The sequence below is a fragment of the Nerophis lumbriciformis genome, unplaced genomic scaffold (assembly GCF_033978685.3).
Source record: "Nerophis lumbriciformis unplaced genomic scaffold, RoL_Nlum_v2.1 HiC_scaffold_50, whole genome shotgun sequence".
In the NCBI taxonomy this organism is placed as follows: Eukaryota; Metazoa; Chordata; class Actinopteri; order Syngnathiformes; family Syngnathidae; genus Nerophis; species Nerophis lumbriciformis.
Window position 1 is genome coordinate 197,501 of NW_027316592.1, and position 12,500 is coordinate 210,000.

Consider the following 12,500-nt stretch of genomic DNA (forward strand, 5'->3'; position numbering starts at 1 on the left):
ACTAAGTGTCTAGGAGCATTTCCCTTTCAGAAGGCCGACGTGCTATGGTTCTCCACCTGGGTACGGAACGCCAAATTAGTCCCTCTCCTAGCTGGAAGTCCAAAAAAAAGGCGTGAATTTGACTAAGTGTCTAGGAGCATTTCCCTTTAAGAAGGCCGACGTGCTATGGTTCTCCACCTGGGTACGGAACGCCAAATTAGTCCCTCTCCTAGCTGGAAGTCCAAAAAAAAGGCGTGAATTTGACTAAGTGTCTAGGAGGATGTCCCTTTAAGAAGGCCGACGTGCCTTGGTTCTCTACCTGGGTACGGGACGCCATATTAGTCCCTCTCCTCGCTGGAAGTCCAAAAAAAAGGCGTGAATTTGACTAAGTGTCTAGGAGCATTTCCCTTTAAGAAGGCCGGCCTGCTATGGTTCTCCACCCGGGTACGGAAAGCAAAATTAGTCCCTCTCCTCGCTGGAAGTCCAAAAAAAAGGCGTAAATTTGACTAAGTGCCTAGGAGGATGTCCCTTTAAGAAGGCTGACCTGCTATGGTTCTCCACCCGGGTACGGAAAGCAAAATTAGTCCCTCTCCTAGCTGGAAGTCCAAAAAAAAGGTGTAAATTTGACTAAGTGCCTAGGAGGATGTCCCTTTAAGAAGGCTGACCTGCTATGGTTCTCCACCCGGGTGCGGAAAGCAAAATTAGTCCCTCTCCTCGCTGGAAGTCCAAAAAAAAGGCGTGAATTTGACTAAGTGCCTAGGAGGATGTCCCTTTAAGAAGGCTGACCTGCTATGGTTCTCCACCCGGGTGCGGAAAGCAAAATTAGTCCCTCTCCTCGCTGGAAGTCCAAAAAAAGGTGTAAATTTGAGTAAGTGCCTAGGAGGATGTCCCTTTAAGAAGGCTGACCTGCTATGGTTCTCCACCCGGGTGCGGAAAGCAAAATTAGTCCCTCTCCTCGCTGGAAGTCCAAAAAAAAGGCGTGAATTTGACTAAGTGCCTAGGAGGATGTCCCTTTAAGAAGGCCGACGTGCTATGGTTCTCCACCCGGGTCTGGAACGCAAAATTAGTCCCTCTCCTCGCTGGAAGTCCAAAAAAAAGGCGGAAATTTGACTAAGTGCCTAGGAGGATGTCCCCTTAAGAAGGCCGACCTGCTATGGTTCTCCACCCGGGTCCGGAACTCAAAATTAGTCCCTCTCCTCGCTGGAAGTCCAAAAAAAAAGGTGTAAATTTGACTATGTGTCTAGGAGCATTTCCCTTTAAGAAGGCCGACCTGCTATGGTTCTCCACCTGGGTCAGGAACGCAAAATTAGTCCCTCTCCTCGCTGGAAGTCCAAAAAAAAGGCGGAAATTTGACTAAGTGCCTAGGAGGATGTCCCTTTAAGAAGGCTGACCTGCTATGGTTCTCCACCCGGGTACGGAAAGCAAAATTAGTCCCTCTCCTCGCTGGAAGTCCAAAAAAAAGGCGTAAATTTGACTAAGTGCCTAGGAGCATTTCCCTTTAAGAAGGCCGACCTGCTATGGTTCTCCACCCGGGTCCGGAACTCAAAATTAGTCCCTCTCCTAGTTGGAAGTCATCAAAAAAAGGCGGAAATTTGACTAAGTGCCATCATTTTAGAGTACCAGGACTATAGCTGGGGAATTGGAGCCCTCTGGTGGACACTCGCTGCAAATGCACCCTGAATTAAACACATTATTTCCAGTTCTTTTGGGGCCCTATTTTCAGGCGTAAATTTGACTAAGTGTCTAGGGGCATTTCCCTTTAAGAAGGCCGACCTGCTATGGTTCTCCACCTGGGTCAGGAAAGCAAAATTGTCCCTCTCCTCGCTGGAAGTCCAAAAAAAAAGGTGTAAATTTGACTAAGTGCCTAGGAGGATGTCCCTTTAAGAAGGCCGACGTGCTATGGTTCTCCACCTGGGTCTGGAACGCCAAATTAGTCCCTCTCCTCGCTGGAAGTCCAAAAAAAAGGCGTGAATTTGACTAAGTGCCTAGGAGCATTTCCCTTTAAGAAGGCCGACGTGCTATGGTTCTCCACCTGGGTCAGGAAAGCAAAATTGTCCCTCTCCTCGCTGGAAGTCCAAAAAAAAGGCGTAAATTTGACTAAGTGCCTAGGAGGATGTCCCTTTAAGAAGGCCGACGTGCTATGGTTCTCCACCCGGGTCCGGAACTCAAAATTAGTCCCTCTCCTCGCTGGAAGTCCAAAAAAAAGGCGTAAGTTTGACTAAGTGCCTAGGAGGATGTCCCTTTAAGAAGGCTGACCTGCTATGGTTCTCCACCCGGGTACGGAAAGCAAAATTAGTCCCTCTCCTCGCTGGAAGTCCAAAAAAAAAGGTGTAAATTTGACTAAGTGCCTAGGAGGATGTCCCTTTAAGAAGGCCGACGTGCTATGGTCCTCCACCTGGGTCAGGAACGCCAAATTGTCCCTCTCCTCGCTGGAAGTCCAAAAAAAAGGCGTGAATTTGACTAAGTGCCTAGGAGCATTTCCCTTTAAGAAGGCCGACCTGCTATGGTTCTCCACCCGGGTACGGAAAGCAAAATTAGTCCCTCTCCTCGCTGGAAGTCCAAAAAAAAGGCGTAAATTTGACTAAGTGCCTAGGAGGATGTCCCTTTAAGAAGGCCGACCTGCTATGGTTCTCCACCCGGGTACGGAAAGCAAAATTAGTCCCTCTCCTCGCTGGAAGTCCAAAAAAAAGGCGTAAATTTGACTAAGTGCCTAGGAGGATGTCCCTTTAAGAAGGCTGACCTGCTATGGTTCTCCACCCGGGTGCGGAAAGCAAAATTAGTCCCTCTCCTCGCTGGAAGTCCAAAAAAAAGGCGGAAATTTGACTAAGTGTCTAGGAGGATGTCCCTTTAAGAAGGCCGACGTCCCTTGGTTCTCCACCTGGGTACGGAACGCCAAATTAGTCCCTCTCCTAGCTGGAAGTAGTCAAAAAAAGGCGGAAATTTGACTAAGTGTCATTATTTTAGAGTACCAGGCCTCTATAGAAAAGTTTGGTTTTTTGTCTATGTGTCATCATTTTAGAGTACCAGGCCTCTAGAGAAAAGTTTGGTTTTTTGTCTATGTGTCATCATTTTAGAGTACCAGGGCTCTATAGAAAAGTTTGGTAAATTTGACTAAGTGTCTAGGAGCATTTCCCTTTAAGAAGGCCGACCTGCTATGGTTCTCCACCTGGGTCAGGAAAGCAAAATTGTCCCTCTCCTCGCTGGAAGTCCAAAAAAAAGGCGTGAATTTGACTAAGTGCCTAGGAGCATTTCCCTTTAAGAAGGCCGACGTGCTATGGTTCTCCACCTGGGTCAGGAAAGCAAAATTGTCCCTCTCCTCGCTGGAAGTCCAAAAAAAAGGCGTGAATTTGACTAAGTGCCTAGGAGCATTTCCCTTTAAGAAGGCCGACGTGCTATGGTTCTCCACCTGGGTCAGGAAAGCAAAATTGTCCCTCTCCTCGCTGGAAGTCCAAAAAAAAGGCGTGAATTTGACTAAGTGCCTAGGAGCATTTCCCTTTAAGAAGGCCGACGTGCTATGGTTCTCCACCTGGGTCAGGAAAGCAAAATTGTCCCTCTCCTCGCTGGAAGTCCAAAAAAAAGGCGTGAATTTGACTAAGTGCCTAGGAGCATTTCCCTTTAAGAAGGCCGACGTGCTATGGTTCTCCACCCGGGTACGGAAAGCAAAATTAGTCCCTCTCCTCGCTGGAAGTCCAAAAAAAAGGCGTGAATTTGACTAAGTGCCTAGGAGGATGTCCCTTTAAGAAGGCCGACCTGCTATGGTCCTCCACCTGGGTCAGGAACGCAAAATTGTCCCTCTCCTCGCTGGAAGTCCAAAAAAAAGGTGTAAATTTGACTAAGTGCCTAGGAGGATGTCCCTTTAAGAAGGCCGACGTGCTATGGTCCTCCACCTGGGTCAGGAACGCAAAATTGTCCCTCTCCTCGCTGGAAGTCCAAAAAAAAGGTGTAAATTTGACTAAGTGCCTAGGAGGATGTCCCTTTAAGAAGGCCGACGTGCTATGGTCCTCCACCTGGGTCAGGAACGCAAAATTAGTCCCTCTCCTCGCTGGAAGTCCAAAAAAAAGGCGGAAATTTGACTAAGTGCCTAGGAGGATGTCCCTTTAAGAAGGCCGACGTGCCTTGGTTCTCTACCTGGGTACGGAACGCCAAATTAGTCCCTCTCCTCGCTGGAAGTCCAAAAAAAAAGGTGTAAATTTGACTAAGTGCCTAGGAGCATGTCCCTTTAAGAAGGCCGACCTGCTATGGTTCTCCACCTGGGTCAGGAACGCCAAATTGTCCCTCTCCTCGCTGGAAGTCCAAAAAAAAGGCGTGAATTTGACTAAGTGCCTAGGAGGATGTCCCTTTAAGAAGGCCGACGTGCTATGGTTCTCCACCTGGGTCAGGAAAGCAAAATTGTCCCTCTCCTCGCTGGAAGTCCAAAAAAAAGGCGTGAATTTGACTAAGTGCCTAGGAGCATTTCCCTTTAAGAAGGCCGACGTGCTATGGTTCTCCACCCGGGTACGGAAAGCAAAATTAGTCCCTCTCCTCGCTGGAAGTCCAAAAAAAAGGCGTGAATTTGACTAAGTGCCTAGGAGGATGTCCCTTTAAGAAGGCCGACGTGCTATGGTTCTCCACCCGGGTACGGAAAGCAAAATTAGCCCCTCTCCTCGCTGGAAGTCCAAAAAAAAGGCGTGAATTTGACTAAGTGCCTAGGAGGATGTCCCTTTAAGAAGGCCGACGTGCTATGGTTCTCCACCTGGGTACGGAAGGCCAAATTAGCCCCTCTCCTCGCTGGAAGTCCAAAAAAAAGGCGGAAATTTGACTAAGTGCCTAGGAGCATTTCCCTTTAAGAAGGCCGACCTGCTATGGTTCTCCACCCGGGTCCGGAACTCAAAATTAGTCCCTCTCCTAGTTGGAAGTCATCAAAAAAAGGCGGAAATTTGACTAAGTGCCATCATTTTAGAGTACCAGGACTATAGCTGGGGAATTGGAGCCCTCTGGTGGACACTCGCTGCAAATGCACCCTGAATTAAACACATTATTTCCAGTTCTTTTGGTGTTCCCGGGGAATGAGAGGCCTTTTGTGGGCCAGAAAGAGTGGGGGACCCTTGGAGCCCCTATTTTCAGACAGTTTGGCTTATTTCGGTGACGCCGGGGCGTCCATCAGGTCTTCCCGGGGAATGAGAGGCCTTTTGTGGCCATATGTCAACAAAAGAGTGGGGAAATGGAGCCCTCCGGTGGACTCCCGCTGCAAATGCACCCCCCAAATTAAATACATTAATTCCAGGCCTTTTGGGGCCCTATATTCAGACGGTGTGTAGCCCTCCAGTGGACTCCCGCCTCCAATGCACCCCCCAAATTAAAGACATCACCCCCCAAATTAAAGGCATCATTTCCAGTTCTTTTGGGGCCCTATTTTCAGACAGTTTGGCGGATTTCCTTGACGCCGGGGAGTCCTACAGGTGTTCCCGGGGAATGAGAGGCCTTTTGTGGGCCAGAAAGAGTGGGGAACCCTTGGAGCCCCTATTTTCAGACAGTTTGGCTTATTTCGGTGACGCCGGGGCGTCCATCAGGTCTTCCCGGGGAATGAGAGGCCTTTTGTGGCCATATGTCAACAAAAGAGTGGGGAAATGGAGCCCTCCGGTGGACTCCCGCTGCAAATGCACCCCCCAAATTAAATACATTAATTCCAGGCCTTTTGGGGCCCTATATTCAGACGGTGTGGAGCCCTCCAGTGGACTCCCGCCTCCAATGCACCCCCATAATTATAGACATCACCCCCCAAATTAAACACATTATTTCCAGTTCTTTTGGGCCTCTATTTTCAGACGGTTTGGCGTATTTCCTTGACGCCGGGGAGTCCTACAGGTGTTCCCGGGGAATGAGAGGCCTTTTGTGGGCCAGAAAGAGTGGGGAACCCTTGGAGCCCCTATTTTCAGACAGTTTGCCGTATTTCGGTGACGCCGGGGCGTCCGTCAGGTCTTCCCGGGGAATGAGAGGCCTTTTGTGGCCATATGTCAACAAAAGAGTGGGGAAATGGAGCCCTCCGGTGGACTCCCGCTGCAAATGCACCCCCCAAATTAAATACATTAATTCCAGGCCTTTTGGGGCCCTATATTCAGACGGTGTGGAGCCCTCCAGTGGACTCCCGCCTCCAATGCACCCCCATAATTATAGACATCACCCCCCAAATTAAAGGCATCATTTCCAGTTCTTTTGGGCCCCTATTTTCAGACGGTTTGGCGTATTTCCTTGACGCCGGGGAGTCCTACAGGTGTTCCCGGGGAATGAGAGGCCTTTTGTGGGCCAGAAAGAGTGGGGAACCCTTGGAGCCCCTATTTTCAGACAGTTTGGCTTATTTCGGTGACGCCGGGGCGTCCATCAGGTCTTCCCGGGGAATGAGAGGCCTTTTGTGGCCATATGTCAACAAAAGAGTGGGGAAATGGAGCCCTCCGGTGGACTCCCGCTGCAAATGCACCCCCCAAATTAAAGACATTAATTCCAGGCCTTTTGGGGCCCTATATTCAGACGGTGTGGAGCCCTCCAGTGGACTCCCGCCTCCAATGCACCCCCATAATTATAGACATCACCCCCCAAATTAAACACATTATTTCCAGTTCTTTTGGGCCCCTATTTTCAGACGGTTTGGCGTATTTCCTTGACGCCGGGGAGTCCTACAGGTGTTCCCGGGGAATGAGAGGCCTTTTGTGGGCCAGAAATAGTGGGGAACCCTTGGAGCCCCTATTTTCAGACAGTTTGCCGTATTTCGGTGACGCCGGGGCGTCCGTCAGGTCTTCCCGGGGAATGTGAGGCCTTTCGTGGGCCATATTTTCAGACAGATTGGCCTGTTTCAGTGACGCCGAGGCGTCCATCAGGTCTTCCCGGGGAGTGTGAGGCCTTTTGGGGCCCTATTTTCAGACAGAAAAAAAAGAAAAGTAACCCTTACACTACAAAGGACAGCGGGGAAACGCCCCCCCAGCAAAGTCACAGGGGAAGTGGGGTAGACAAGTGGAGAGTGTCTGGGGAAAAGTCCACAAAATGATCAAAAATCACACACAGGTACGAGTGCCACAAGTCCCGCCGCGTCCCACCCGAGTCCGAGGTGCCCCCCACATGCCCAAAACGCACCCAGCAAAGGCGCACTGTGATTGGGAAGAAAAGTTGGAAAAGTGGGCAAAAGTCCGGAAAAATGACCAAAAACCACACCCAGGTTAGAGCCCCACACGTCCTGCAGTCGCACCCGAGTCCTGGGATGCCCAACATGTCCAAAAAAATCAAAAAAAGCCCAAAAAATCAAAAAAAATCCCCGGGCCGTATCTTGGACGCCGGCGTACCGCGTTCGGCCCTCGTGCCGTAGTTTGGCGACCGATTGTAAAAATTTGCCGCGACCGGCTAGTTTTTTTCCTTGGAGTAAATAGAGAGTAGATCCAGCAGAAAATATGCACTATAAACAAAGAGAGGGAGTTTGGAGGGGGGCAAAAACGCCCTCTTGGAACTTAGTCCCGCCGCGTTCCACCAGGGTTCCGGGGTGCCTGACATGTCCACGACGCACCCAGCAAAGGCGCACTGTGATTGGGAAGAAAAGTTGGGAAAGTGGGCAAAAGTCCCAAATTTGATTCAAAATCACACCCAGGTTCGAGTCCCACAAGTCCCGCCGCGTTCCACCAGGGTTCCGGGGTGCCTGACATGTCCACGACGCACCCAGCAAAGGCGCACTGTGATTGGGAAGAAAAGTTGGGAAAGTGGGCAAAAGTCCCGAATTTGGTCCAAAATCACACCCAGGTTCGAGTCCCACAAGTCCCGCCGCGTTCCACCAGGGTTCCGGGGTGCCTACAATGTCCACAACGCACCCAGCAAAGGCGCACTGTGATTGGGAAGAAAAGTGGGCAAAAGTCCCGAATTTGGTCCAAAATCACACCCAGGTTCGAGTCCCACAAGTCCCGCCGCGTTCCACCAGTGTCTCGGGGTGCCTACAATGTCCACAACGCACCCAGCAAAGGCGCACTGTGATTGGGAAGAAAAGTTGGGAAAGTGGGCAAAAGTCCCGAATTTGGTCCAAAATCACACCCAGGTTCGAGTCCCACAAGTCCCGCCGCGTTCCACCAGTGTCTCGGGGTGCCTACAATGTCCACAACGCACCCAGCAAAGGCGCACTGTGATTGGGAAGAAAAGTTGGGAAAGTGGGCAAAAGTCCCGAATTTGGTCCAAAATCACACCCAGGTTCGAGTCCCACAAGTCCCGCCGCGTTCCACCAGGGTTCCGGGGTGCCTACAATGTCCACAACGCACCCAGCAAAGGCGCACTGTGATTGGGAAGAAAAGTTGGGAAAGTGGGCAAAAGTCCCTAATTTGGTCCAAAATCACACCCAGGTTCGAGTCCCACAAGTCCCGCCGCGTTCCACCAGGGTTCCGGGGTGCCTACAATGTCCACAACGCACCCAGCAAAGGCGCACTGTGATTGGGAAGAAAAGTTGGGAAAGTGGGCAAAAGTCCCGAATTTGGTCCAAAATCACACCCAGGTTCGAGTCCCACAAGTCCCGCCGCGTTCCACCAGGGTTCCGGGGTGCCTACAATGTCCACAACGCACCCAGCAAAGGCGCACTGTGATTGGGAAGAAAAGTTGGGAAAGTGGGCAAAAGTCCCGAATTTGGTCCAAAATCACACCCAGGTTCGAGTCCCACAAGTCCCGCCGCGTTCCACCAGGGTTCCGGGGTGCCTACAATGTCCACAACTTACCCAGCAAAGGCGCACTGTGATTGGGAAGAAAAGTTGGGAAAGTGGGCAAAAATCCCGAATTTGGTCCAAAATCACACCCAGGTTCGAGTCCCACAAGTCCCGCCGCGTTCCACCAGTGTTCCGGGGTGCCTACAATGCCTAAGACGCACCCAGCAAAGGCGCACTGTGATTGGGAAGAAAAGTTGGGAAAGTGGGCAAAAGTCCCGAATTTGGTCCAAAATCACACCCAGGTTCGAGTCCCACAAGTCCTGCCGCGTTCCACCAGGGTCTCGGGGTGCCTACAATGTCCACAACGCACCCAGCAAAGGCGCACTGTGATTGGGAAGAAAAGTTGGGAAAGTGGGCAAAAGTCCCGAATTTGGTCCAAAATCACACCCAGGTTCGAGTCCCACAAGTCCCGCCGCGTTCCACCAGGGTTCCGGGGTGCCTACAATGTCCACAACGCACCCAGCAAAGGCGCACTGTGATTGGGAAGAAAAGTTGGGAAAGTGGGCAAAAGTCCCGAATTTGGTCCAAAATCACACCCAGGTTCGAGTCCCACAAGTCCCGCCGCGTTCCACCAGGGTTCCGGGGTGCCTACAATGTCCACAACTTACCCAGCAAAGGTGCACTGTGATTGGGAAGAAAAGTTGGGAAAGTGGGCAAAAGTCCCGCATTTGGTCCAAAATCACACCCAGGTTCGAGTCCCACAAGTCCCGCCGCGTTCCACCAGTGTTCCGGGGTGCCTACAATGCCTAAGACGCACCCAGCAAAGGCGCACTGTGATTGGGAAGAAAAGTTGGGAAAGTGGGCAAAAGTCCCGAATTTGGTCCAAAATCACACCCAGGTTCGAGTCCCACAAGTCCCGCCGCGTTCCACCAGTGTTCCGGGGTGCCTACAATGCCTAAGACGCACCCAGCAAAGGCGCACTGTGATTGGGAAGAAAAGTTGGGAAAGTGGGCAAAAGTCCCGAATTTGGTCCAAAATCACACCCAGGTTCGAGTCCCACAAGTCCCGCCGCGTTCCACCAGTGTCTCGGGGTGCCTACAATGTCCACAACTTACCCAGCAAAGGCGCACTGTGAATGGGAAGAAAAGTTGGGAAAGTGGGCAAAAGTCCCGAATTTGGTCCAAAATCACACCCAGGTTCGAGTCCCACAAGTCCCGCCGCGTTCCACCAGGGTTCCGGGGTGCCTACAATGTCCACAACGCACCCAGCAAAGGCGCACTGTGATTGGGAAGAAAAGTTGGGAAAGTGGGCAAAAGTCCCGAATTTGGTCCAAAATCACACCCAGGTTCGAGTCCCACAAGTCCCGCCGCGTTCCACCAGGGTTCCGGGGTGCCTACAATGTCCACAACGCACCCAGCAAAGGCGCACTGTGAGTGGGAAGAAAAGTTGGGAAAGTGGGCAAAAGTCCCGAATTTGGTCCAAAATCACACCCAGGTTCGAGTCCCACAAGTCCCGCCGCGTTCCACCAGGGTCTCGGGGTGCCTACAATGTCCACAACGCACCCAGCAAAGGCGCACTGTGATTGGGAAGAAAAGTTGGGAAAGTGGGCAAAAGTCCCGAATTTGGTCCAAAATCACACCCAGGTTCGAGTCCCACAAGTCCCGCCGCGTTCCACCAGTGTCTCGGGGTGCCTACAATGTCCACGACGCACCCAGCAAAGGCGCACTGTGATTGGGAAGAAAAGTTGGGAAAGTGGGCAAAAGTCCCGAATTTGGTCCAAAGTCACACCCAGGTTCGAGTCCCACAAGTCCCGCCGCGTTCCACCAGGGTTCCGGGGTGCCTACAATGTCCACAACTTACCCAGCAAAGGCGCACTGTGATTGGGAAGAAAAGTTGGGAAAGTGGGCAAAAGTCCCGAATTTGATCCAAAATTATGCCCGGGTTGGAGTACCACGAGTCCGGCCGCGTTCCACCGGTGTCCCGGGGGTGCCTGGCATGTCCACAACTTACCCAGCAAAGGCGCACTGTGATTGGGAAGAAAAGTTGGGAAAGTGGGCAAAAGTCCCGAATTTGATCCAAAATTATGCCCGGGTTGGAGTACCACGAGTCCGGCCGCGTTCCACCGGTGTCCCGGGGGTGCCTGGCATGTCCACAACTTACCCAGCAAAGGCGCACTGTGATTGGGAAGAAAAGTTGGGAAAGTGGGCAAAAGTCCCGAATTTGATCCAATATTATGCCCGGGTTGGAGTACCACGAGTCCGGCCGCGTTCCACCGGTGTCCCGGGGGTGCCTGCCATGTCCACAACTTACCCAGCAAAGGCGCACTGTGATTCAGAAGAAAAGTTGGGAAAGTGGGGAAAAAAAGGACCGGGAAATATCCAAAATTATGCCCGGGTTGGAGTACCACGAGTCCGGCCGCGTTCCACCGGTGTCCCGGGGGTGCCTGGCACGTCCACAACTTACCCAGCAAAGGCGCACTGTCAGTGGGGAAGACCAAACATGTCTCGGATTTTTTCCAAGTACCTTAACGAGAGAGGCTAAAAAGCACCTGTTTTTACCTTCTCTCGTTGTTGTACTTAGAAAAAAAACGAGAAAATAAAAAATCTGGGTTTTTTTCTAAGTACCTTAACGAGAGAGGCTAAAAAAAACCATTTTTTACCTTCTCTCGTTGTTGTACTTAGAAAAAAAACGAGAAAAAAAATTTTCCCCATTCATTTCAATGGGAGTTCATTTTTTTTTGGGGATTTTTTCTAAGTACCTTAACGAGAGAGGCTTAATTTTTCACCTACTTTTTACCTTCTCTCGATTTTTCGTTTTTTACCTGGTCGACCAAAACACCTCCATCTCGTTACTATGTGCACCATGTCTGACAGGCTGAAATCACAGGGAACGCGTCCGAGTCAAAGTGAGCTATTTTCGGACACAAATATGGTGTTTTTCCCCTCTATCCTCTGGTTCTTTTTTCAAACTGATCTTCCAGCATCTGAGCGACAGGGGCTCATGCAGACACCTGTGTCCGCCCGAGGGGCGCCTTCCCGGACACATATATGGTGCTTCCCCCCTCTTTACCCCGGTCCTTTTTCAAACTGATCTTCCAGCATCTGAGCGACAGGGGCTCATGCAGACACCTGTGTCCGCCCGAGGGGCGCCTTCCCGGACACATATATGGTGCTTCCCCCCTCTTTACCCCGGTCCTTTTTCAAACTGATCTTCCAGCATCTGAGCGACAGGGGCTCATGCAGACACCTGTGTCCGCCCGAGGGGCGCCTTCCCGGACACATATATGGTGCTTTCCCCCTCTTTACCCCGGTCCTTTTTCAAACTGCTCTTCCAGCATCTGAGCGACAGGGGCTCATGCAGACACCTGTGTCCGCCTAAGGGGCGCTGTTTCGGACACATTTTCAACTTTTCCCGCATGAATGAAATCCTGGAACTGATTCCACCCAGGTACTTAGGACTTCCAGGGCTTGAGCGACAGGGGCTCTGTCCGGAGCGTGTGTCCGCCTAGGGGGCGCTGTCCCGGACACATTTTCAACTTTTCCCGCATGAATGAAATCCTGGAACTGATTCCACCCAGGTACTTAGGACTTCCAGGGCTTGAGCGACAGGGGCTCATGCAGACACCTGTGTCCGCCTAAGGGGCGCCTTCTCGGACACATTTTCAACTTTTCCGGCATGAATGAAATCCTGGAACTGATTCCACCCAGGTACTTAGGGCTTCCAGGGCTTGAGCGACAGGGGCTCTGTCCGGAGCGTGTGTCCGCCTAGGGGGCGCTGTCTCGGACACATTTTCAACTTTTCCCGCATGGATGAAATCCTGGAACTGATTCCACCCAGGTACTTAGGGCTTCCAGGGCTTGAGCGACAGGGGCTCTGTCCGGA